The following is a 27,863-nucleotide window of genomic DNA, read 5'->3' on the forward strand; positions in this document are numbered from 1 at the left end:
GTGTGGACCTGACGAGGGAGTCGTGGAGGGAGTGATCTTTCCGGAACGCTGATAGGGGAGGGGTCGGAAATATATCCTTGGTGCTGGGGTCTGTTTGGAGATGACGGAAATGACGACAGATGATACAATGTATCTGGAGGTTGGTGGGGAGGTAGATGAGGACCAGTGGGGTTCTGTCCTGGTGGCGATTGGAGGTGCGGAGTTTAAGGGCGGAGGAGCAGGAAGTGGAGGAGATGCGGTGGAGAGCGTCATCAACCACATCTGAGGGGAAATTGCGGTCTTTGAAGAAGGAGGCCATCTGGGTTGTTCGGTATTGGAATAGGTCCTCCTGGGAGCAGATGCGGCGGAGGCGAAGGAATTGGGAATATGGGATGGCATTTTTACAGGGGTCAGGGTGGGAGGAGGTGTAATCTAGGTAGCTGTGGGAATCGGTCGATTTATAGTAAATGTCTGTGTTGAGTCGGTCGCCCGAGATAGAAATGGAGAGGTCTAGGAAGTGAAGGGAGGAGTCTGAGACGGTCCAGGTAAATTTGAGGTCTGGGTGAAAGGTGTTAGTAAAGTAGATGAACTGTTCGACCTCCTCGTAGTGCCGATACAGTCATCGATGGAGCGGAGGAAAAGGTGGGGGGTGGTGCCAGTGTAGCTGCGGAAGATTCTCCTGCTCCTTGGATGCTGCCTGACCTGCTGCGCTTTTCCAGCAACACATTTTTCAGCTCTGATCTCCAGACTCTGCAGTCCTCACTTTCTCCCATTTAAATACCTGTAAAGTTGGCAAGTCTACAAGTGTTGCAGGCAGTGTGTTCCATGCCCCTACTACTATCTAAGTAAAGAAACTGCCTCTGATGTCTGTCTCATATCTATCACCCCTCAAGTTGAAACTATACCTCTCGTGCTCTCCATCAATGTCCTTGGAAGAAGGCTCTCACTGTCCACCCGGTCTAACTCTCTGATTATCTTCTATCTCTCAATTAAGTCACCTCTCAAACTTCTTCCCTCTAATGAAAACAGCCTCAAGTTTCTCAACCTTTCCTCATAAGATCTTCCCTCCATACTAGGCAACATCCGAGTAAATCTCCTATAAAACCTATCCAAAGCTTATGCATCCTTCCTATAATGCGGTGACAAGAACTGCAAGCAATACTCTAAGTGCGGCCACACCAGAGTTTTGTACAACTGCAGCATGACCGCATGGTTCTGAAACTCAATCCCTCTACTAATAAAAGCTCGCAGACTGTATGCCTTCTTAACAGCCCTATGGACATGGGTGGCAACTTTTGAGGGATCCACATCTAGATCTTGCTGCTCATCTATACTACCAAGAATCTTACCATTCATCCCAGTACGCTGCATTCCTGTTACTCCTTCCAAAGTGAATCACCTCACACTTTTCTGTATTAAACTCCATTTGCCATCTCTTAGCCCAGCTCTGCAGCTCATCTATGCCCATCTATAACCAACAACATACTTCAGCACCATCCACAACTGTACTGACCTTAATGTTGTCTGCAAATGTACTAACCCATCCTTCTATGCCCTCATCCAGGTCACTTATAAAAATGACAAACGCCAGTGGACCTAAAGTGTGCCGGGAAGGTAAGGAAACTGTTTACATTCTTAACTTCAAATCCTGCAGCCTTTTTTCTGTTTGTGGGAGACAGAGCGGAGGTGACGTGGAGACCAGGAGGGTGCCAGGAAGGTAAAGACTTGGTATATATTTGGATCTCTCCACTCTGCAGGCACCCTGCCTCAATTCCTGATGAAGGGCTTTTGCCCAAAACGTTGATTTTCCTGCTCCTTGGATGCTGCCTGACCTGCTGTGCTTTTCCAGCACCACTCTAATCTAGACATCTATTTGGGCAGTGGCTAAACCTGCACTCCCCCTCAACCAGAAGAAAAAGACTCTGTAAGATAAGGTTTTTACTTTTTCTTTTCTTGCAAATATTTAAGTGTACTGTTTGGTTTTAGTTAATTGATATAAAGGTAAGGCTTACAATGGCAGGGACCTCAGACCTGTGGCATGTGCCTCTTGCTTGATGTGGGAGCTCAGGAACGTGGCTGACTCTTTTACTTGCAAGAAGTGTGTCCAGCTGCAGTTGTAGTTTGACCGCAGGATGGCTCTGGAGCTGCGGATGGACTCACTGTGGAGCATCCGCAATGCTGAAGAGGTCATGGATAGCACGTTTCGTGAACTGGTCACACCACAGGTTAGAATTGCTGAGGGAGGCTGTGAATGGGTGACCAAAAGACAGAAAAAGCGTAGGAAGGCAGTGCAGGTATACAGTCTTGGATACTGTTGGGGGAGATGGCTCACTGGGGAGGGCAGCAGTTGCCAAGATCATGGCACTCTGGTGGGCACTGCTCTTCAAAAGGACGGGAAAAAAGTCTTACAGGGCCATAGTCATAGGGGATTCTATTGTAAGGGGAGTAAATAGGCGTTTCTGTGGCCGAAAACGGGACTCCCGGATGGTATGTTGCCTCCCAAGTGCTCGGGTCAGGGATGTCACCGATCAGCTGCAGAGCATTCTAAAAGGGGAGGGTGAACAGCCAGTTGTCTTGGTGCATATAGACACCAACGATGTAAGTAAAAAATGAGATGAGGTCATGAAAGCAGAATTCAGGGAGCTAGGAGAGAAGTTAAAAAGGCGGACCTCAGAGGTAGCGATCTCGGGATTACTACCAGTGCCACGTGCTAGCCATTGTAGAAGTCAAAAAATAGGCAGGATGAATATGTGGCTTGAGGGATGGTGTAGGAGGGAGGGGTTCAGATTTGTTGGACATTGGGACTAGTTCTGGGGAAGGTGGGACTATTACAAATTGGATGGGCTACATCTGAACCAGACTGGAACTAATGTCTTTGTGGGAGTTCTTGCTACTTCCGTTGGGGAGGTTTTAAACTAATGTGGCAGGGGGCTGGGAGCCAGAAGAGAAGACAAAAGTCGACCGAGGTAGAAACTGGAGACTGTAAGAATCATGAAGATAGCGTTAATAAGTGGAAGAGAAGGCAGAGAGCAGGTGAACACAAAAGAATTGGTGGCATGTAGTGCATCTACTTTACTGCAAGGAGTGTATTGGATAAGGAAGCTGAACTTAGCGCTTGGATTGGTGCCTGGGTGTATGATGTTTTTGCAATCACAGAGACTTGGTTGAAGGAAGGGCATGATTGGCAACTAAATGTTCTAGGATATAGACATTTCGGACTGGACAGGGAGGGAAGTAAAAGCGGGGGAGGAGTTACATTGCTGGTCAGGGATGATATCACGGCTGTGCTAAAGGAGGACATTATGGAGGGCTTGAGTAGTGAGGCATTATGGGTGGAGCTGAGAAATAAGGGTGCAGTTACGTTGTTGAGGCTGTATCACAGGCCTCCCAACAGTGAGTGTGAGGTAAAATAACAAATAGGTAAACAGATTATGGAAAGATGTAAAGGCAACAGGGTGGTGGGTGATGGGAGATTTTAATTTTCCCAACTTAATGTCAGAGGTCTGGATGGGGCAGAATTTGTAAGAAGCGTCCAGGAGAGTTTTCTAGAACAGTATGTCAATAGTCTGACAAGGGAAGGGGCCATGCTGGACTTGGTGTTGAGGAATGAGCCAGGCCAGGTGGTAGAAGTTGTGGTGGGGGATTTCTTTGGGAACAGTGACCACAATTCTATAGGTTTTAGAATACTCGTAGACAAAGATGAGAGTGATCCGAAGGAATGAGTATTAAAATGGGCCAAAGCCAATTATATCAAAATTAGGCAGGAGCTGGGAAATGTAGATTGGGCACAGCTATTTGAAGGGAAGTCCACATTTGATATGTGGGAGCCTTTCAAAGATAGTGCAGGATGAGTATGTCCCGTTGAAAGCAAAGGATAGGAAAGGCAAGATTTGTGAACCGTGGATGACAGGAGAAATCGTACGTTGAGCCAAGAGGAAAACGGAAGCGTACGTAAGGTCCACGCAGCTAAGACCAGAACGGGCCCTGGAGGAATATCGGGAGAGTAGGACCGGTCTTAAACGAGGAATCAAGTGGGCTAAAAGGGGTTATGAAATAGCTTTAGTGAGCATAATAAAGGAGAATTCCAAAGCATTTTATTCTTTTATATAAGAAGCAAGTGGGTAACTAGAGAAAGTATTGGTCCACGAAAGGATAATGAAGGAAGGCTGTGTGAAGAACCTGAGAGAATGGGTGAGATTCTGAATGATTACTTTGCATCAGTGTTCAGTGAGAAGAGGGACATAATGAATGTTGAGATTAGAGATAGAAGTTTGATAACTCTGGATCACCTTGACATAAGTAGGGAAGATGTGTTGGGTAGGCTAGAAGTTATTAAGGTAGACAAATCCCAAAGACTGGATTGGATCTATCCCAGGTTGCTTGGGGAGGTGAGAGAGGAAATAGCTGGGGCCCTGACAGATATCTTTGTAGCATCCTTAAACACAGGTGAGGTGCCGGAGGACTGGAAGGTTGCTCATGCTATCCCCCTGTACAAGAAGGGTAGTAGGGATATTCTACAGACCAGTGAGCCTGACATCAGTGGTGGGAAAGTTGCTGGAGAAGGTACTGAAGGATAAAATCTATTTATATTTAGAAAAGGATGGGCTTATACGTGATAGGCAACATGGGTTTGAGCAGGGGCAATTTTGCCTTACCAACTTGAGTTCTTTTGAGGAAGTGACCAAGTTGATAGATGAAGGATGGGCTGTAGATGTCATATATAGACTTCAGTAAGGTGTTTGATAAGGTTCCCCATGGTAAACTAATAGCGAAAGTGATGTCACATGGTGTGCAGGGTGTTCTAGCTAGGTGGATAAAGAACTAGTTGAGCAATAAGAGGCAGAAAGTTGTAGTTGAAGGGAGTTTCTCAAAATGGAGAAAGGTGACTAATGATGTTACATAGGGGTCCGTGTTGGGGCCACTGTTGTTTGTAATATATATAAATGATCTGGAAGAGGGCACTGTTACTATGGTCAGCAATTTTGCAGATTATACAAAGATTGGTGGAGTAGCAGAAAGCATAAGGGACTGCCAAAGAATACAGGAGAATATAGATAGCCTGGACAGTTGCTCGGAATAGTGGCAGATGGAGTTCAATCCAGGCAAATGCGAGGTGATGCATTTTGGGAAGTCTAATTCTAGAGCGAATTATACAGTGAACAGAAGAGCCTTGGGAAAAGTTGATAAGCAGAGATATCTGGGAGTTTAGTTCTATTATACCCTGAAGGTTGCTGCACAGGTGGATAGAGTGGTCAAGAAGGCATATGGTATGTTTGTCTCCATCGGATGGGGTATTGAGTATAAGAGCTGGGAGGTCATGTTAAAATTGTGCAAGACATTGGTTCGGCCGCATTTAGAATACTGTGTACAGTTCTGGTCTCCATATTACCAAAAGGATGTGGACACTTTGGAGAGGGTGCAGAGAAGGTTTACAGGGAATGTTACCTGGTATGGTTGGTGCTGGCTATGAAGAGAGGTTGAGTAGGTTAGGTTTGTTTTCATTAGAAAAAAGGAGATTGAGGGGGGATCTGATTGAGGTCTACAAAATCACGAAGGGTATATACAGGATAGCGATAAGCTTTTTCCCAAGGTGAAAGATTCCATAACGAGAGGTTACGCTTTCAAGGTGAGAAGTGAAAAGTTTAAGGGGGATACATGCGGCAAGTACTTTACACAGAGGGTGGTGGGTGTCTGGAGCACTTTGCCAGCAGAGGTAGTAGAGGCAAGCACGGTAAATTTATTTAAGATGTGTCTGGACAGATGCATGAGAAGGTGGGGAGCAGAGGGATACAGATGCTTAGGAATTGGGTGACAGGTTTAGAGAATAGATTTGGATCGGCTCAGGCTTGGAGGGCTGAAGGGCCTGTTCCTGGGCTGTAAATTTTCTTTGTTCTTTTTAAAACAGATCCTTGCGGTACACCACTTGTAACTGAACTCCAGGATAAACATTTTCTATCAACCACCCCCTCTGTCTTTTAGCTCGCCAATTTCTGATCCAAATTGCTAAATTGCCGTCAATCCCATGCCTCTATTTTGTGCAGTAGCCTACCATGGGGAACCTTCTGAAACACCTTACTGAAATCCACATACACCACATCAATCGTTTTACACTCATCCACCTGTTTGGTCACCTTCCCAAAGAACTCATTAAGGTTTGTGAGGCACAACCTACCCTTCAAGAAACCGTGTTGATTATCCCTAATCAACTTATTCCTTTCTAGATGATTATAACTCCTATCTCTAACATTTTCCAACACTTTACCCACAACTGAAGTAAGGCTCATTCGTCTATAATTACCAGGGTTGTCTCTACTCCCCTTGCTGAACAAGGGAACAACATTTGCTATCCTCTAGTCTTCTGGCACTATTCCTGTGGACAATGATGACATGAAGATCAAAGCCAAAGGCTCAGCAATCTCCTCTCTGGCTTCCCAGAAAATCCTAGGATAAGTTCCACCTGGCCCAGGGGATTTATCTAGTTTCACACTTTCCAAAATTTCTAACACCACCTCCTTATGAACCTCCATCCTATCTAGTCTAGTAGCCTGTTTCTCAGTATTCTTCTTGACCACATTGTCTTTTCCAGTGCAAATACTGACAAAAAATATTCACTTAGCGCTTCCCTATCTCCTCTGACTCCACGCAGAACTTCCCACTACTGTCCTTGAATGGTCCTAATCCTACTGTAGTCATTCTTTTATCCCTTATATACCAGTAGAAAGCTTTAGGGCTTTCCTATCAACTTCTCATGTTCCCTCCTCACTCATCCTCGCTCTCTTAAGTTTTTCCAGGCTACCTTGTAACACTCAATCGCCCTAACTGAGCCTTCACATCTCATCCTAACATAAGCCTTCTTCCTCCTCTTAACTTCCTTAGTAAACCACTGCTACTGTGCTCAACAACATCCTCCCTAATTGACATACTTATCAAGGACACATAATAGATGTTTCTTGAATAAATTCCACATTTCTATTGTGCCCATTCTCTGTAGTTTCCCTCCCCATGCTAAATTTTGTCTAATCTCATTATCATTGCCTTTCCCCAGCTGTAGGTCTTGCCCTCCGGTGTATACCTATCCCTTTCCATTGTATAAATAAACATAACTGAATTGTGGTCATTATCACCAAAGTGCTCACCTACCTCCAAATCTAACACCTGGCTGATTTATTACCCAGTACTAAATCCAATGTGGCCTTGTCCCTTGTTGGCCTGTCTACATACTGTTGTTGAGAGTGTGTTGCTAGAAAAGCACAGCAGGTCAGGCAGCATCCAAGGAGCAGGAAAATTGACTTTTCGGGCCGGAGCCCTTCATCAGTCCTTCATCCGGCCTGAAATGTTGATTTTCCTGCTCCTCAGATGCTGCTTGATCTGCTGCGCTTTTCTAGCAACACACTCTCAACTCTGATCTCCCACATCTGCAGACCTCACTGTCTACGTACTGTCAGGAAACAATGAGGTTTTGTACTTGCTATGTCTTTTGGACCACAGGAATAAAACTTATGTATATTAGGCAATTATGTCCAGATCCTTTAAAATTTACCAGTGTCGTATTTTTCCAACAATCGCCAGAAGTCTGTCAGAGTTCATTACTGACATTAGCAAAGATCTCACTTTTCCTAGGTATATTTATGAGTCCAATTAAGCCTGCCCTGACTTCTATGTGGAACCTAATGTAGGAAGTGGAGTTCATGATGTCATCGGAGAAGGTATTGATAATATTTGAGGGAAGTTATGATGCAGTATTCTCTCTTCCCCCGTTCACTATTCAGGTGATGTCAATGCCCAGTCTATCTATGGTACAGTTAAATTGGATATTAGGTGAAAACTACACCAGACATGTTTGTTTGAATACACAGGATAGGGGTATACAATTGGATTTGCTGTATTTATCCAAAATAGTACCTACAAGCTTTCCCCTTTTTTAAACAGTGTACAGTAGGGTGCCATCATATTCTTACCACAGGCCCTCTTGCATGCTTGCCAATATTTTGAGTCTCAAGATTTTTAGTCCATTTTTGATCAGTGTTATGATAAGGATCCCTATTACCACGCCTAAGACCTTTCCTGTGGTTCACTTGCAGTCATCATAGAATCAGTCCTTGGTTAGTTTCTGTAATTGGTAATCTAAAAGATGGAGGTTCCAAGTGTTCTATGTACTTGTTACTGATCCAAGATGAGACCTGTCCTTGGCTCGTCTGTTCTAGGTTCTGCCTCAACTGTCCTATCATCCACTGCCCACAGATACAACACCGGATACGATTCTGCTGTCATCATCATCTATATTTTTCCTTGGATGATTTCATTTATTGCATGGCGAGCCTTCTAGCACTATTACAAAGTGTTGGCTAGTCTGATCTCCTTTAATTCCCCTTCGGCATCTTATCAATTATCTTGACTCACTTTATCCAACACATGTTTAACTTGTTAGGTTAAAATCCTGAATTTATTCTCCAAATGTGCCAAATCATTGCCAAATGCCACAATCATTGTGGGTATGCCTACTCTCTAAACTGTTGCTAAATTATTAATTTTATATGTCTTACTGCACCTCACTGGTCTGGATCTAGCCTTGCACACATCAATTCCTGTTTTATGTCCCAGCAATTTTTTTATTTCAAAAATATGCTTAATTCAGAAAAAACATCTTTGTGTGTGTGTATATATACACATAGTCAGAAATGCAGTTTGTTTATGTACAGTCGCATATCAAGGAAACACAAACAATTGACTTTTACTCTGTCCGAGCAAATGAAAGACTTTGCTTACATTTCCCAGTAATCTGTTAAATGCTAAATGTAAGTCCAGTTTCTGAAGTTGAGGAGGACAACTGTCTGGCCTCTGAATTGTCTAACACCGCAGGTACCAATTCTTGGTGAATGTTGTCATATGGGATTTTTCCCGAGTATTTTTAAAATTGTTTCATTGAAACTTGGTTAAAAAAATTGCAGTTCTCCATTTTTGATGACCTGGCCTCCCTCAAATGCCATTCCATCATGAATTACCTCAATGGTTTCTTAAGTCCTTGTGGTTTACCTTCTTTGCCTGGGACTGTTCCCTTGAATTATTGGCAATTGCATTCCAGCACGCACTTACAAGCAGAACTCCAGCTGATAACAAACTCGTGAATTTTTCTTGACCTCTGTCTTCAGTCACACAAGGAAATTGCTGCTTGTACAGAAGATGAATGCACATGATATCAGGAGTGTGCTGGCAAGATAGATACAGAACTGGCTGAGTCATAGGAGACAGGGGGTAGTGGTAGAAGGATGCTTGGAGGGTTGTGACGAGTGGCTTTCCACACGGATTAGTGCTGGGTCCTTTGTTGTTTGTGGTCTACATAAATGATTTGGAGGAAAATGTGGGTAGTCTAATTAGTAAGTTTGTGGACGGTACAAAGATTGGTGGCATTATGGATAGTGAGGAGGATTGTCAGAGGATACAGCAGGATATGGATCAGTTGGAGGAATGGGCAGAAAATGGCAGATGGAGTTTAATCCAGACAAATGTGAGGTGATGCATTTGGAAGGTCAAGTACGGGTGGAAATTGTGCAGTGAATGGCAGAACCCTTAGGAGTATTGATGTGCAGAGAAATCTGAGTGTACCGGTTCACATATCATTGAATGTGGCAGCACAGGTAGATAAGGTCGTGAAAAAGGCCTATGACATGCTTACTTTCATTGGAAGGGGCATTGAGTAGAAGGATAGACAAATTATGCTGCAGTCTTATAGAACTTCAATTAAGCCACACTTGGAAAATTGTGTAAAGTTCTGATCACCACATTACCAGTAGGATGTGGATGCTTTGGAGAGGGTACAGAAAAGGTTTGCCAGGATGTTGCCTGGTATGAAGGATTCTAGCTGTAAAAAAAGGGTGAATAGACTGGTTTTGTTTTCATTGGAAACAGGACATTGAGCAGCACCCTGATAGAGGTTTATAAGATTGTGAATGGCATGGATAGAGTGGAACATATAAGATTTTTTTCCCCAGAGTGGAGGGGCCTATCACCAGGGGATATAGGTTAATTTAAAAGAGGGGTGGATTTAAAAGAGATGTGCAAGGCACGTTCTTCCCACAAAGAGTGGTGAGTGCCTGGAACACGTTGCCAGAGGAGGTGGTGGAAGCAGACACAGTAGCAGCATTCAAGAAGCATCTGGACAAATATATGAATAGGAAGGAAATAGAGGGATCCTGTAAGTAAAGGTAGTATTAGTAGAGAAGGGCAAAATGTATTGGTGCAGGCTTGGAGGGCTAGAGGGCCTGTTTCTGTGCTGTGTTGATCTTTGTTTTCTTTTGTGGACTTTCAAGCCCCAGTCTTGGCTGAAATGATCTGTAAGTTGTGTACTGACTTCTTTTGTGCCCTTCACAGTCCTTCTGGAGCCTTCTGAAACAGTCTAGAACTTCCCTGAGTTCCAATTACCCCTGAGTCAGTGCAATTCAGTTGCCTTTAGCATTACAACTAATAGCAGTCCTGCTGAACATGGAAGGTGCTTATCTCTCTCACTCTGTCTTTCAGTCTCTCTGCTTGTCACCTGCAAACTCTATTCCAGTGACTCCTAAACTGTCCTGAATGACATATTGAAACTGTATTGAGCAACTCCTAGCATATACTCACCACTACTCTTTGTCTCCTATGACAAAGCCAGTTCTGTATTTACCCCTGATAGCATATAAATTCATCTTTTGTACAAGCAGTTGTTTCCTTGTGTGACCGAGCAAGATTGAGGTCAAGAAAAATTCAGGGGTTTGTTAAAAGCTGGATTTCTGCTTATACATAAGTATTGCAATGCAACTTCCAATAATTCAAAGGAACATAGTCCCTTGTTTCTTAAACTTAATCAAATAGATCAGAGGAAGCTCTCTTTCCAATACTAATACAGTCTACTTAACTAAGACTGCCAGCCCTTCTTCCTTATCTCCTTCTTTATCTTTCCCAAAACACCATGTACCTGAGAGTATTCGGTGTCTGGTCTGTCCTTTCCCGAGACAAGTCTCCGCTATCACCATGATACCATATTCCCAAGTGGCTGTCTCTGCCATTGCCAACCATATTCACCACCCTTTGTGTGTTCACATATGTGAAGAGTAATTATAGTTTAAATATTATTGCATTCCCTCTTATTCTGGCTCAACTTAATACATTAATATGTCTTATTCTGCTATGATATTTCTCTTCAAATCCTGCATGTTTCTTTCTGTTGTAACATCCTCCTGTCTATTCCCTAAAACTGACCCAATTACAGTACAACCTTGATTATCCGAACATCAATTATCCAAATTTTGGATTATGTGAACAAGATCTCAAGAACCCGTAAAAACGCTATCTGTTATCAAAACAATCAGTTTTCTGAACTCTCTGTTATCCGAACAAAATACTCCCCGCCCGTCTTGTCCAGATAATAGAGATTGTTCTGTAGATTTAAACCCTTTCCTACAGCACTGGCTAATTGCTCAACAAGGATATTGTCTCAAAAATAGAGGCAGCTGAAAAAGCTCAGCAGGTCTGGCAGCATTTGTGAAGAGTAATCAAAGTTACCATTTCAACTCTGGTAACTCTACCTCAGAATGGGTGAGAAAGGGTCACAGGACCCGAAACGTTAACTTTGATTTCTCTCCACGGATGCTGAACAATTGCTGTTCTGAAGCAGAATCTGAGCCAGAACATGTCAGGTGGAATATTTAATACAAAGTCATGCAAGGAAAAACAATGGTGGAAAAAGTTAGTTTAAAAATGCAACATAATAGGGATAATGTAGCAGCTAAAATTTGTGTGTTTTTAAAATATCCAAGAATAATTAATATCTGGGAGTTTTAAGGATGATAACGTGGACCACTGATTTTCAAATTCTATCTTCTGATTTTGATACCTGGGATTTTCATGGATCTAAATGATATTTTAAAAAGAAGAGGGGAAAAAACACTGACCAAAGGACAGTGAAACTAGTTGACCCAGTCAGACATAAAAAGCCCCCCACTTCCCTTTTTTTACATTTTATACTTGTATGAACACTCACACATTGAGGAATAAAATTATCACCTGCAATTATCTTGGAGATAATGAATGAGACGTGGAAACACACAAACTACCTTGTCTTTTACACCGTTGCTTTCAGTAGAGCAGTGAAGGTGAAATTTTGATTGCAGAGCTCGACCCAGCTGATAAATGTGCTCTCAGCCTCTCAAGAAGGAAGAGTGTCGGTGACAATACAGATGAAGAAGAAACATCAGGACACCAAGAAGTTAAAAAGATGGTCTGCAAAATTTACATACTGCAAGTGATTCAAGCTGATTCAGGATGTCAACCAAACAGTCAGGTCTTATGATTAAAGCTTAGATCAAAAGGACACTCAACAGTCATTAAACAATATGTTCCTTTCATCTTGCTTTTGTATCAGACAGAATTCCATTATAACTCTACCTGTATGTCTACGTGTTTGACATTATGCTGTTATTATTTTACTTGGAGTTAGCAGATAACAAATCTGCTTTTTCTTATTCATGAAAACCTTCAATTGGCTTCTAACTATTTCTGTTGAAAACAGTTTACAACATTTTAATTGGAAAAAGGTTTGGGCATGCACTAAAAGAAATTAAAGTTTTTTTGCAAGAAACTGAGAGGAAATCAAATTTGTTCCTCCTCACTTGATAGTAACAAAATTCTGGGCTTAGATTCTGGATAGTTTCCACAATCCAACAAAAGAAATGAAATGGGGAGCATAAATTGTTCTTGCAAAAAAAGACACTTTCTTGGGTCTAATACAATAAAGTGCTGAGCTATGGGCCATCAATGCTTTCATAGAACTAGTGAAAAGTTAAAGGCATTGTTCTTGGAAGAATTAAATAGAGTAGAGCGATGCTTAGAGGTGAGTTCCACCTGTAAGCCAGAAGAACAAATATTCCAAAAGTGGGGAGGAGTGGGTGGTGGGTGGGTTTGGGATAGGGGGAGATGGTGCTGCAATATCTTAAGATAGAAATTATTGATGATGAAACAGATAAATTAAAATCACAGAAGAGATTAGAAACTGATTTCCAACATTTTTTTTAAAAAAAAAGGTAAAAGAGGGTTCCAGGAAGGGAAAAAGAGAGAGAAAGAAGTGAACAGTAGAGGAAATTGGAAATTGCGTGTCAGCCAAGAGAACAGGAGGAAGGGCAATATTGGGGGAAAAGGCAGCTTAAATTAAAACAGCTCAAGTTGAGATGGGGAGAATCCCGCAATGCAGATTGAAGGCCTCTCTGTTGGAGGACTTAGGTCTGAGGTATTCTTGTTGACGCATTTAATTCCCAAAGCTTGGTGAAGGGGAGGTGAATGCATACTTCTCTGTTGCAAATAGTCAGAACAGCAGTTAGCTTGGCCAGACCAACAATGGACACTGCTGTTACAGAATTGGCTGACAGGGAAAGTTCACAAAGTTTGCTCTATCTTGCCTGAAGAGAATGCAACCACCAATGAAGTAATAAAAGGTGCTATTTAATTTGCATACTCATTGGTGTCAGAGACATGTTGGCAGTGTGCTCAGTAAACAACCTGACCAAACTTATGTGAAATTTAAAAGCCTTCAGCAGCTCACACTTGACAGACAAGTATAAAAATTTGAAGCCATCCATGAAAGTATTTGTGAGGCAATTCTCTTGAGGATTTCAAAGATGCCCAATTCTTTCCAATCCAGATTCAAGTTGTGGAGGGCAGGGTAGCACTGGCCATTGAGGCTGGTGATTATGAGTTAAGACACAAACCCGTAAAATGTATTAGATTGGCCAGAGATATAAGAGAGAGGTTAATACCTTGGAAACAAGCTGGAGAGAAAAGGAACTCCAGACAGAGACAACAGAACTGTTACAAGCCACTTTTAAAAAAAAAAGGATCCAAATGAGAGACAAATGGGAAAAATCCCTAAGTGTACCCACTGCAAGAAACCAGGGCAGGTAAAACAGACATTGTCGGCTCAGACATTCCACAGAAACTGAGATTGCGAGACTAGAATCTGTAGCAATAAAGACAGTAAGTGTCTGCTCAGGTATGACAATTGACTAGGATAGCTTTCAGGACCTTGTGTTCAAAGGGACAGAGACCACAACCTGTTTTAATTTGCTTTCAGGTGGAAAGATATTCACTTTTCCCACTATCAAGATTCGTTGGTGCCCAGTTTCTCAGAGAATGCTAATTTCTCTCACAACCTGTTTTAAACAGGTTGAGAGAGAAATTAGCATTCTCTGAGAAACTGGGCACCAACGAATCTTGATAGTGGGAAAAGTGAATATCTTTCCACCTGAAAGCAAATTAAATTCCACTGTGCTGATAAAAAGCCTCATAGGCAAGCATATAACCATTGGTTAAAATCTATCTAGGGAGTAAATCTGTTATGGGCCTTGTAGCAACAGTCGCAAGCTTGCCCACAGCCGGGGGAGATATTTTATTGGGGTTGACCTTGCCAGAAGTAAATATATATCCCTCTAGAAGAAAAGCAGAATGCTGAAAAAGGTTTTTACTCTCAGTAACACATTGACTTTGCTTAATTGGATGGATCTCCTGGAATTAGTTGCTTAATTGGTCACTTCCAGATCTCAGAGGCTGACGGGACTCTGAGATATCAAGGATGAAGCGCATATTTGTTCCCAGTGAGACAATGTATCCAAATCTGACAAGATGCCAGACAGTTGAACAGCAAGAAGTTATGAAAAGGTATATAAAATATTGGATTAAGCCTCAACTTGACAATGCACGTATATCTGAACACTGCACTCCAGGAAGAATGGAAAGGCATTAGGGAGGAAGGTTTTCCAAGAAGAAACAGTGTATGTTGATGAAATAATTAAGAATCATTTAAGATAATTGCTGAACAAAACTGTTTTCTTCAGTAGCAAGTGGTTATGATCTGCAACTTACTGCCTCAGGTTGTGTTCATTTGTAATTTTCACAAGGCACTTAAATAAATACTGAAGAGGAGTATTTCCATGGCTACAAAGAAAGGCTCACAGAGTTGCTCTTGAAGAGAGTCAGCGCTGAATGGCAGGTTAAATTTCACTCTTCTGTTTAGTAAATATTCTTTATGTCCATGATCTCCAGTTGATTGCTCTGTTTATAAATGTCCCAAATTTCCCGAAGAGTGTGTTGCACTGAAATGGTTTCTGATCAATGTAATCACAGCAAGTTCAGATCCACGCATAACATTTAGTCTTCATTTGTGCTAGGAACAGTTTCTAGTCCTGAGCAACATTGTGCCAGTTTTGTCACTGCCAATATGACTGTATTTAAAAGTTTGTGATCTGGGTTTCCTCCTGCCTGACACTCAATTACATCTAGTCCTAAGTCATGGGGATCTCTCATCATCCATCAAACAGTTTGAGCTACCAGCCATGACGAAGAGCTCTCATAGACAGCAAACCATGAGATCAAATGAACTGATTATTCTTCATAACTTTACCGTTGAACACATCCATGGCTGACATTTTCCATGACCTTTCCAGAAATCTAGATGAAATCGCAGGCTATGTAAGCACTTAGGGAATCTGAAATTAGAATTAAGTTAGCTTTATTGTTACATGTACTCAAATGAGTACAGTGAAATGTTTACAAGTCGCCAGTTATGGCACAACCTTAGGTACAAGCTAACCAGGTACAGATTCTTCAATACAAGATCGTTTGGAGAAAAAAGTAGAAAAATAAAAAATAAGAAGTCCAGCATTACAGATTGGATGAATAAATTAGAAAGTAGAGAAATAAAGCCACAGTCATTCCAACCCACTCCACGCTGGCACCTCGCCTCCAGTATACACTGGGCCTTGACCCCAGACCACTCTGGGCTTCACTTCACGTCAGAAGACCTTTCTTGAATGACCTTGAAGCTGTAAATCTATGCTGAAGCCACGTCGGGCTAGGAGTTCACCACGCCGGGCTGGGAGATCACCACGCCGGGCTGGGAGATCACCACGCCGCTGGGAGATCACCACGCCGGGCTGGGAGATCACCACGCCGGGCTGGGAGATCACCACGTCTGGCTGGGAGATCACCACGCCGGGCTGGGAGTTCACCACGCCGGGCTGGTGAGATCACCACGCCGGGCTGGGAGTTCACCACGCCGGGCTGGGAGATCACCACGTCGGGGTGGGAGATCACCACGCCGGGCTGGGAGATCACCACGCCGGGCTGGGAGTTCACCACGCCGGGCTGGGAGATCACCACGTCGGGCTGGGAGATCACCACGTCGGGCTGGGAGATCACCACGCCGGGCTGGCAGATCACCACGCCGGGCTGGGAGATCACCACGTCGGGCTGGGAGATCACCACATCAGGCTGGGAGATCACCACGCCGGGGTGGGAGATCACCACGCCGGGCTGGAAGTTCACCACATCAGGCTGGGAGTTCACCACATCAGGCTGGGAGTTCACCACGTCGGGCTGGGAGATCACCACATCAGGCTGGGAGTTCACCACGCCGGGCTGGGACCTCACCACGTCAGGCTGGGAGTTCACCACATCAGGCTGGGAGTTCACCACGTCGGGCTGGGAGATCGCCACGCCGGGCTGGGAGATCACCACATCAGGCTGGGAGTTCACCACGCCGGGCTGGGAGTTCACCACGCCGGGCTGGGAGATCACCACGCCGGGCTGGGAGTTCACCACACCGGGCTGGGAGTTCACCACGTCGGGCTGGGAGTTCACCACGTCGGGCTGGGAGATCACCACGCCGGGCTGGGAGTTCACCACGCCGGGCTGGGAGATCACCACGCCGGGCTGGGAGATCACCACGTCGGGCTGGGAGTTCACCACGCCGGGCTGGGAGATCACCACGCCGGGCTGGGAGATCACCACGCCGGGCTGGGAGTTCACCACGCCGGGCTGGGAGATCACCACGCCGGGTTGGGAGTTCACCACGCCGGGCTGGGAGTTCACGCCGGGCTGGGAGTTCACCACGCCGGGCTGGGAGTTCACCACATCAGGCTGGGAGTTCACCACGCCGGGCTGGGAGATCACCACGCCGGGCTGGGAGATCACCACGCCGGGCTGGGAGTTCACCATGTCGGGCTAAGAAGACACCTCGCTTGGTCCAGATTGAAGCCGGGAGTTCAAGATGTCACCTTGTAGAAAGAAGACAGAGAAAAAGAATACAGAATAGGAAAAAAAGAAGAAAAAGAAACACATGGAGTGGTAAGCTTTGGCTGAAGCATCCTACTCTACCACCATCTTGAAATAGGGTCCTGAATCTAATCAAAGGGAACTATGCGTTTATGAGGCATAAATTGGCAAGGATGGATGAGGGAACATTACTGAAGGTGCTGACAGTAGTGCTCCCCATTTAAAGAACATTTGAATGAATTCCAAAAATTATTCATTCCTGTCTGACACAAATATAAGTGAGGATAGATTACTAAACCAGGGCTTAAAAAAAAGTTAGGGATCCAGAGGGGCAAGATATAAAATTGCCAGAAAGTGTAAGAACTCCAAGGATTGGGAAAATTTTAGAATTCAGCAGAAGAGGACACAAAGTTTGATCAAGAGGGAGAAAATAAAGGATAGGAGAAGGAAAATAAAAAGTGACTATAAAACCCTCTAAAAATATGAGAAGAGTAAAAGATTATTGAAGGCAAGAGCTTGTCCCTTACAATCAATAGCCTGAGAAATTATAGTGAAGAATGAAAGAATGGTAGAAAATAATTAACCATATAATTTGGTTCTGTCTTCACAAAACAGGACACAAATAGTGTCTCAGAAATGTCAGGAAACAATGGATCTAGTGACAGGGCAGAATAGAAGGAAATCAGTATTAATAATAAAAAAAATGCTGGAAAAATTGAGGGGGTCAAAAGTTGATAACTTCCCAGATTTCTGTGATTATCTACATTACAGAGTATGAAAGGAAGTGGCCCTAGAAATACTGGTTCTTTTCCAAAATGTTTGAGGCACTGGAGCAGTTCCTACAGTTTGGAGGGTGGCACTATATTAAAAGGGAGGGAGAGGAAAAAAAAAAGAAAATTTTAGCTCCCTTAGTCATACTGATTTGCAGTACTAAATAACTTTGTACACTGATTTCTCCTATGTAATGAATTGGATTGCCTGTTCCAGTGTTAAATCTACCTCAAATTAAAGGAACTCTGTCAATTTATCATCTTTCTCACTGTTTACAATTTCTGTTTAAGTCATCCTGTGGAGCTATGAAGCCACAACACCCTGTGAGAAATTTATGTCCATTAAAAATGCTTCTATTGATTCTCCCAAATGCTGAACTCACAAATTAAAAATTACCCATTCGATCACCAAACCTCTTTTGGGTGTAATGTACGTTTTGATTGCTTTAATCAATGCAACATATTCCACAGTATATTCTTCCAGGTTTTGTCTTTACATAACATCCTCAGCCATTGGAAATACAACACATGAAAATGTGCTGACTTGATGCCTTGATGCTTTGATCGTAAGCCAGAAGCTGTTGTATAGCACTGAAGCAGTCCCTTCCAGAGTTCCCAATTCTGGCCTCAGTGGGGCCTTCTCTCCCATCAAATAGTTGAAATAATGGCAAGGTCTCTACTGAGGCTATCACTTCCTAGAAACTATTGTATCAGATTGACCAGTGGACTTCTGAGTTTCTTTTTATCTGTTTTCAGAACCTTCTCTATTTTCAGCTTTTGTTTCTCAAATTCTTCCAAGATCTTGGACTCCCTTTGGTGTCTTCTTGCATTTTACTCAATTACATCTTTAAACCCTTCAGAGGTTCTGTGCTCGCTTCAGGGTATCTCCTTTCAGCTGTGTCCCTTGTACTCTATTTAACTTCATATCCTGGCTGTAGAGGCTAATTCTCTGGCTTTCACCATACTTTACCTTTTACTTTAAGTCAATACATCTGCCTGCACATTGAGAAACCTGTCTTGGGCATCTCTGGGCTGTGATATACAGTATGTGACTACACATATACTGAACTTGAGACTACTTGCTCCTTGTAAAGCTCTTCAACTTCTAACATTCTGGAACACTCCTTTACTTACATCTTTAATCTATCAAATACAGTCACTTATCAAATACAGCTTTCAAGTGTAATCTCTAAGACCTTTCTCTTCACATATTCATTCTTAGCTGGTGTCTTCACTGTTACCATTGTCAGAGTTATGTAATCAATTACATCATCTTGGATTTTATAGAATTTCATTGTATCACAATTCTTTGCATGTGGAGATTAGAACTGGACACAGTACTCCAGCTGAAGCCTAACCAGAGCTATATAATTGTTTAGAATAACTTCCATATTTTTGTACTCAATGTCTCTATTTATGAAGTCCAAGATCCCATGTGCTTTTGGTCCCATTCTCTCAATTTGTCTTACTGCCCCCTTCAAATATTGATGAACATGCACCCACAGCTCCCTCTATTCCTGCACACTGTTTATTCAATCTGTAATTCCTTCCCTCTCCCTACTATCAAAATGAACTGCCTTACACTCCTCTGTGTTTAATTCCATTTACCTTTTTTTTGGCCATTCTGCCTACCTATGTTTGTCCTGTTGCAAGAAATTTTTATCATACCCCTTGGTCTCATGGCTGACCTTTGAAATGTTACTCCATTTTTCATGGTAGAAATCATTGTTATAAAGAGAAGTTTTATATCTAACATGACTTTACGTATTTGCAGGCTGAAAACCACTGAGTATTTAAAGACTGAAATTGCATTCCAGTTTAAAATTAAATTTAAAAAAGACACTTCTAAGATGGCTCAATATGTGCAAGATGGTTCAAACTTTAAACTGAATCAACTTGTGTGCAGGAACTCATCAAAGACAATTCTCACAGTGATGTGTGAATAGAGAGCTGCATCTGCCAACCCATTCACTGAACATTCAGAGAGCAGCTGAGTGAGGATCAATCCATTAAATGTAATCAACACAGACAATGGTCTTTGGGTGAGCAAGTGACATTCCAGTCAGAATCTAATCTGTCAAAGGCATACATCTTTGTTTTAGATTACTTACAGGGTGGAAACAGGCCCTTCGGCCCAACAAGTCCACACTGACTTGCCGAAGCGCAACCCAGACCCATTCCCCTACATTTACCCCTTCACTTAACACTACGGGCAATTTAACTTGGCCAATTCACCTAACCTGCACATTTTTGGACTGTGGGAGGAAACGCTGTGAGGCAGCAGTGCTAACCACTGTGCCACTGTGCTGTCCACTTGCCACCCACTTGTTCCAATTGCCATGATCATATCTGGATAATTGGTCAATTGGTGAGAGAAGGTCATGTAACAAGACCCTAGTATTGCTTTGTGTTTGAAAAAAAAAATACTTTTCCTATGACACAGAACAGAATTAGAAAAGATTTCGAAGAAGCCTAACACTTGAGGGAATACCCTGACTCTCGCTATCCAACCTACAAATCTGAACCCTGTCTGCCGATTGTCCATCCTGCCATCGCAATCCAAATTGTTGGAGACAATCAAACAGCTGCTGACACCAGAAGGACAGAGACCAATAGCAGTTTTATGACTTTTTTTAGTCCAGGTTAAAGTTAAATAAATATTATTCACTTTTCATTTTTAAACTTTTCATGAATTTATACCATGAATTTATATCATATATATATGTGTCTTGTAGCAGATGAGCACTGAATCACTCCCTGAATTGATTAACATATCCTTTTTGAAGCAATCCCTTGTGTTTAAATGAAAAATGGGAAAAAAGGGGAACCATCCCACCCCTTTTGAACTGACCGTGACATCATCATTATGCAGCAGAAAAAGTAAAACAAAAGAATAACTAGAGCCTGTTATTATACATCTCAGAAGAAAGTTGAGCTGCAGAATAAGACTCCAAATAACTGTGAAGCATGGAAATAAAATATAAAATAGAAAGCTGACAGATCAGTTTACTATGAAAGTGTATAATCCTAATCCTTTACAGGCAATTGTAATGTCAATGTTTGTGACTGAAATTGCCTGGCACCGGATATATGGATCTAACTGGCTCAATTGCTAAAGAATCAGCTACTCTATCATATATCAAGCATGCACATGGAGGATGCTAGTTTGCTGAATCTGCTATCTTCATTAGAAAGAAGAAATTGAGGACTGCAGATGCTGGAAATCAGAGTCAAGAGTGTGGCGCTGGAAAAGTACAGCAGTCAGGCAGCATCCAAGGTGCAGGAGAGTTGACGTTTTGAGCATAAGCCCTTCATCAGGAATGTGGGCTGATGAAAGGCTTATGCCTGAAACTTTGACTCTTCTGCTCCTCGGATGCTGCCTGACTGCTGTGCCTTTCCACCGCCACACTTTTGATGGTTTCATTAGAAATGCTAGTAGTGGCTGGGAGAATGCAACTCATGACTGACTCAAGATAAATGTATGCTCTAAAAAAATGAGCAGACAGGACTGCTTTTAAATACCTACACACCTGCTGCAATCAATTTCATCTTGATCAATAAGGTAAGTCTTGAAATAGCTTTAATAAAGCATCTGATCCATTACTAATACCAGGAAGGTTTCCTGTTATCTGGATCCCAAGCATCTGGAATTCTCTTGTTGAATCTTGGATGCTTGTTGTATGAGAATTCAGGATGCTTGAGACCTTGATATCAGGGGCCCTTCTGTAAGTTGCGGTGTTGGCGCGGTGGGCCCAGCCTATAAAGAGGTGATGTTGGTACGTCTGACGCAGGTGACAGTCAGGCGGTGGAGTCACTGATGTCATTGGTGAGCCGGCTCAGCACTCATGGTGAAGTTGGTGGAACGAAGATAGACTCTCTTTCAGTTCTGTCTTTTTATTCTTAAACTATTCAAAATGGCACTGGATTGTGGCAAAACTTGAAACTGTTCACTGTATTTTACTGTATTATTCACTGTAAAATGCAGGTGACAATAAATCATTCAATTCAATTCAAGAGTACCAGAAATGAGTTAGATTATAATGTTATAAGCTATGCTGAAATGGTAACAGTACTGTTTAACGTTTTAGATCTACCAATGTTTGCTACATTAATGAAAATGAGAAAACAATAATCCAGTGTATCAGGATAATGCACATTTTAGAGACGCAAACCCATTTTTTTGTCTGGATTATTAATTAAGTACATCCTGCAGAGGGCACCATTGCATATCAAACAATGTGATAAAATGATAACAATAGCAACCACAATACAACATTTCTTAGGTAGGGAAACAGTCCAATATGTTGCACAAAAGGCCAAGCTAAATACAGAGCTATTAGGAGAGATGACCAATAACTTGATTTTCAGCAGGGCATAAAATGGCTATATAGAAATTGTGAAATGGGTATAGAAAATGAATTCAAAGGCAAAAGACCTATTGTGCTATTAATTACACTCAATTATGTTACAATGCTGTTAAATAAGGATAAAAGGAAGAGAAAATGCTCAAAAGGAGTACAAAGTTTAGAGAGTTTGGAGGAATTTGCAGTGCTGGAAATAGTTATGGAGATAGAAGAAACTTGAGGTATTTAAGCTTGTAAATAAGTTATTTATAATTTGAAGCATTTGGAAAATGGGAAGTGTCTTAGATCAGTGAAGAGAGAAATAGGAGCAAAAAGCATTGAATATGGACAGCAGAGTTTTGAGTGAGCTAACATTTCTTGGATGGTGGAGGATGAGAGCCAGGCTGGGAGAATATTGGAATAGTTGATTCTGAGATGACAAAATCAGGAATGTGGGGTTCTGTGATTCGTGGTCTGAACTAGGGCTAGAGACTGGTGGTGTTATGGAGATGGAGGTAGGTGGACTTGCAAGGAGGTTGGAGTCAAAACTTCAGCTTGGAAAAATGCAAGATAACATTTCCTAAAGCCGACATTTTGATGAATCCCTATTAAGTGGGCAGTAGGTTCACACAGTTGGCTGGATGGCTGGTTTGTGACACAGAGTGATGCCAGTAGCATGGATTCAATTCCCACACTGACTGAGGTTTCCATGAAGAGATCTCCTCTTCAATCTTATCACTCAGCTGGGATGTGGTAACCCTCAGGTTAAACCACCACCAGTCGTCACTCCCTAATGAAAGAGGGTCTTTATGGTCTGGTAGGACTGTGGCTTTATTAATAACAACATGTCTGTCCAATTTCTTTTAATTGATTTGTAGTAAGGGCGTTTGCTTGTTAGTGGGTTTATTTTGGAAGCCATGCCTAGATATACACAGTACTTGAATATTCCAGTAAAGGTTTCACATATCCAAATAACCAACCATTATCCCATAGGTACAAACCAGAGGGGTTTTGCAGAACAAGTATGCTACGGAAAAGGGAGTGAAGTAGAGATCAGCACAGGGATAAGTGAGAATACAATGGAGGCAAATACATCCATCAATCCCGGGGTAACAGTCACCCACCTCTGAAGATGTTAGATGATAAAGTACATGTTATAATTTGCACTGTCCTGCTGCACTCCCCACTTACAATGATGCTCTCACGTTGGTAAGAATTCATTCACAGTTAGGATCAGGATCACATCCCAGTGAGAGCACCATGCTCCTAACTGTCTGATCTGGTAGTGGTCACTACTGAGACCACTGATATGTGAGCCACAGACTCTGAAGTCATCAGAAAGACAGTAGTCGCTGGATGCACATCTTGAGAGGAGTGAAGACCTGGCAGAGTTCCCAGAGTATCCACATATTGGCTGAGAGAAGTCCACCCAGACTATGACTCATGCCTGCCCCACAGGCTGTACATATGGTCCCCTCCATCAAGAGACTGCTAACTTGTGTCAAGAGCTAGGTTTAGCAGAATTGTCAGTGGCCGCTCGTGCTGCAATCTATTATCTTGTCCATGTTGCAGTGGCAAGGGAAGACAAAAGGAGATGAGGAGCTTAGAATCTGTCCCTCATCCTTTGTAAAGCAGAGAGGTGGAGGAGTGCCTTGCAGTGGAGGAGGAATGGCTGCTTTATGAGAATGCTCTCTCATTTAAGATGAAAATATCACCCGTGTTTATCAAGCTTGGAGTCAATGAACTCAGACGTGGAACTACACAAACAAATTTGCATTTCAAGAAATTCCCTTTTGAAAGAGGCAGAGGAGATGGAACTTAAAAATGCAGCACTGAATACAGCTTGGGAACTCCTTTGCTTCTTCTCTCCATTTATCAAGAGGTAAACTCACTTGGTGACAATATAGATTAAATGTAACATTATAACGAGGAAAACTCAAAGGGTAAGTGCAACATTTATCATATTGTTGGTCTAAAAATCCAAAAGCTTGGTCACTTGTGAAAACTCTAAAACCTTAAGGACATTAAACTGTATATTCCTTTATCTCGTTCAAACCAGACACTACCCTCTCTTACATTGTGTGCATGTAAATGAAGATGCGGGACAGAGATGGACCCCAGCACAGGGAGAGATGGAGCTCAGCACGGGGGAGAGAAAGAGAGATGGAGCCCAGCACAGGGAGAGATGGAGTTCAGCACGGGAGAGAGAGAGATGGAGGCCAGCACGGGAGAGAGAGAGATGGAGGCCAGCACGGGAGAGAGAGAGATGGAGCCCAGCACGGGGGAGAGAGAGTTGGAGCCCAGCACGGGGGAGAGAGATGGAGCCCAGCACGGGGGAGAGAGAGATGGAGGCCAGCACGGGGGAGAGAGAGATGGAGCCCAGCACGGGGGAGAGAGAGATGGAGCCCAGCACAGGGGAGAGAGGGAGCCCCGCACGGGGGAGAGATGGAGACCCGCACGGGGGAGAGATGGAGCCCAGCACGGGGGAGAGATGGAGCCCAGCATGGGGGAGAGAGAGATGGAACCCAGCACGGGGGAGAGATGGAGCCCAGCATGGGGGCGAGATGGAGCCCAGCATGGGGGAGAGATGGAGCCCCGCACGGGGGAGAGATGGAGCCCAGCACGGGGGAGAGATGGAGCCCAGCACGGGGGAGAGAGAGATGGAACCCAGCATGGGGAGAGATGGAGGCCAGCATGGGGAGAGATCAAGCCCTCATGGAGGGTGACTGCCCTTGTGGGAGAACCCAACTTGGAGCACTTATAGCTAAAGAAGGACTGTAATTTTGAACTTAACTATATTTCTTTTTTTACTATTTCATGCTGTGAAGAACTGCAATGTTGTGATTTTAACTTATTTCTTTATTCTTCTACTTGTATCTAAACCTTTGTACCTAGGTATCTTGTATCTAAGATGGTACTGGGAGTGACAACTTTGCACACTTTTCACTGTGCTCCTGTATCCTTGTAATTGAGTAGACATGACCATAAAACCTAATTCCTAATATATATGCATGTGTGCGACCAATTTGATTTCAGAGATGATATGCTTGATATCATATCTTTTTCTTTTTCTTGGTATTTGCAAGTATTAATACTTTGTTCTTTTTCTCAAGAAAACCTTGTAATTGGTCCCTGATTGTATTTAACAGTCCTCAGCAGAAATAAACAAAAACAGAAAGTTAATGTTTCGGGAAGAGAGTTCTGAGGAAGTGTAACCTAACCTGAAACATTAACTCTCACTTCTCTTCACAGATGCTGCCGGATGAGCCTTTCCAGCTATTTCTGTTTTTGTTTCTGATTTCCAGCATCTGCAGTTCTTTCGTTCTTTAACTGTAAAGTACCGTTTAATTGGGGAAGAGTGTAGTCATGTGCTAAGAAGAACTTAAGCCTTTGTTGTGACCAGTTGAGAAGATTGAAATGAGGAGAGCCCTTCTCATCTGGCCATTGTTTTGAACAGGCAGAGGTACAACGTATTACTGGGCACAGGAGCTGCACCTAGGCTGGTAACCAAGGTTAATGGCAACTATAGAGTGTAAAGGTGGTCTTTTATTTGAAAGATGAGGTTTGAAGGCTTATTAGGGCCAGACCATTCAACAGAGATGTTAGGAAGCACTTCTATATACAAAAGATGGTAGATGTTTGAAACCCTCTTCCACAAATGGTGGTGGATACTGGATCAGTTGTTAATTTTGAATCTTAGATAAATTTCAAGTAAGGTGTTAAGGATTACGTGATAAAGCCAGGTATGTGGAGTTAGGCCACAGTTCAGCCTTGATCTCATTGAATGTTCGAACAGGCTTGATGGGCTGAATAGTCTACTCCTGTTCCTATGTTCCTATCTTAAACACAAATGTATATATGAGTCCAGAGCCTCTCCAGTTCCTAAGCCCTCCATGCATTCCTTAGTGCTGTTCAGGATCTTGCAGATGGTTATCAAAGTCTTCATTATTGTTTGTGTCTGATAAGGCATCATGCTTTGTTAAATGTTCATTAGCAGAGCTTCCCTCCTCTGCAATGCCAGATTGTGCACACCACCTTGCTGGAGTATATTAATGGCCCCATACAATTGATCCAGGCTCAGCATACAACTAATCTGTTTGATGGTGACTCTGGTCGTATGTTACCATGTTGTGTTTCTCTTTTGCTTCCATCCTAGTGTTCTTCACTGGAGTTAGAGGCAATTTCTTTAATGGATATCTCTTGCTGCTAAGAATTCCACCCTGGAAGCCAGGTGAGAGAAACCAGTGAGTGCCTAACTGCATCGGTGTTTGTACCATGGACATTCCTGCAGGATCTGCTAGACGTGGTGTCATGAACTGGTCAGTGGGAGCCTTATTGGTCACGTGTATGCCTATCTGGAAAATATAACATTTGGGAAATTCATTGTTGGCTTGGAATCGGACTGTTTCCTCAGAGTGACTGTCTAGACCAGTGTGATAATCAACGTATTGTCTGGCCCTCCTGTAAATAGTAATGTTGATATGTGTGCATCTCTGGAATGAACTGGGTATGTTGAAATTAAGGGGTTACTGTAACCTTTTGGGAAATGTTGACTTCATTGAAACATATAAGATTCTCGACGGATTTGATACAGTAGCAACTGAGAAGTTGTTTCTGCTGGCTTGGGAATCTAGAACACTAGGACAGATTTGGGATAATTTATTTTCACTCCAAGGATTGTGAACCTTTGGTATTTTCTCCACCAGAAGGTGGTGCACAACCTTTGAATAATTTTAGGCCTGGCCTAGATAAACCTTTGGTACATCAGGGTATCATGGGATGGGGGAGAGAATATGAATGTGGAGTGAAACCCAAGATCCGTCATGAACATATTAAAATGGATAGCAGAGCCAATCGTAGATGGAGGTGGGGGTAATGGTGATAGGTTGGAGAGGAGGGTGGAGCGGATAGATGGGAAGGAAGATGGACAAGCAGGCCAGGTCATGAGGGTGGTGCGAGAGATTGGATCTGGGATAAGGTGGGGGAGAGAAAATAAGGAAACTGGTGGAGTCCACACTAATGCCACGATGTTGGAGGGTCCCAAAGTGGAAGATGAGGCATTCTGTCACCAGGCTTCGGGTGGTTGGGATGTGGCGATACCCGAGGCCCAGGACATGTATGTCCTTGGCGGAGTAGGAGGGGAAGATTTTGGCCACAGGGCGGTGGGGTTAGTTGGCATGGGTCCTGGAGATGTTCTCTGAAGCATTCTACAAGTGGCGCCCTGTCTCCCCAATGTACAGGAGACCGCATTGGGAGCAATGGACACAGTAAATGACATGTGTGCAAGTACAGGTAAAAATCTGATGGATGTGGAAGGCTCCTTTGGGGCCTTGGACAGAGGTAAGGGGGGAGGTGTGGGCACAGGTTTTGCAATTCCTGCGGTAACAGGGGAAGGTGCTGGAAGGGGAGTGTGGGTTGGTGGAGGGCGTGGACCTGACAAGACAGTCGGAGAGGGAATGGTCTTTCCGGAAAAGCGGATAGGGGTGGGGAGGGAAATATATCTCTGGTAGTGAGGTCTGTTTGTAGATGGTGGAAATGGTGGAGGATGATGCAATGCATATGGAGGTTGGTGGGGTAGAAGGTGAGGACAGGGGGTGTTCTGTCCTAGTTGTGTTGGGAAAGGAGGGGTGCGAGGGCAGAAGTGCAAGAAGTGGATGAGATATGTTGGAGGGTATCAATGACCACGTGGCAGGGGAAA

At 43.2% G+C, this 27,863-nt stretch overlaps 1 long non-coding RNA gene across 2 annotated transcripts; it reads left to right on the forward strand.

The window, feature by feature from the left end:
- The first annotated feature begins 1,554 nt into the window (after positions 1–1,554).
- LOC122555784 lies at positions 1,555–12,589 on the forward strand. 2 transcript variants are annotated; one of them, XR_006313364.1, is made up of 2 exons: positions 1,555–1,593; positions 12,123–12,589. It is a non-coding gene; the product is annotated as an uncharacterized LOC122555784 (long non-coding RNA). The 2 variants fall into 2 exon arrangements; XR_006313365.1 differs by having other exon boundaries at positions 1,560–1,696.
- The last annotated feature ends 15,274 nt before the right edge of the window (positions 12,590–27,863 follow it).

This window comes from Chiloscyllium plagiosum, chromosome 1 (genome assembly GCF_004010195.1).
Source record: "Chiloscyllium plagiosum isolate BGI_BamShark_2017 chromosome 1, ASM401019v2, whole genome shotgun sequence".
In the NCBI taxonomy this organism is placed as follows: Eukaryota; Metazoa; Chordata; class Chondrichthyes; order Orectolobiformes; family Hemiscylliidae; genus Chiloscyllium; species Chiloscyllium plagiosum.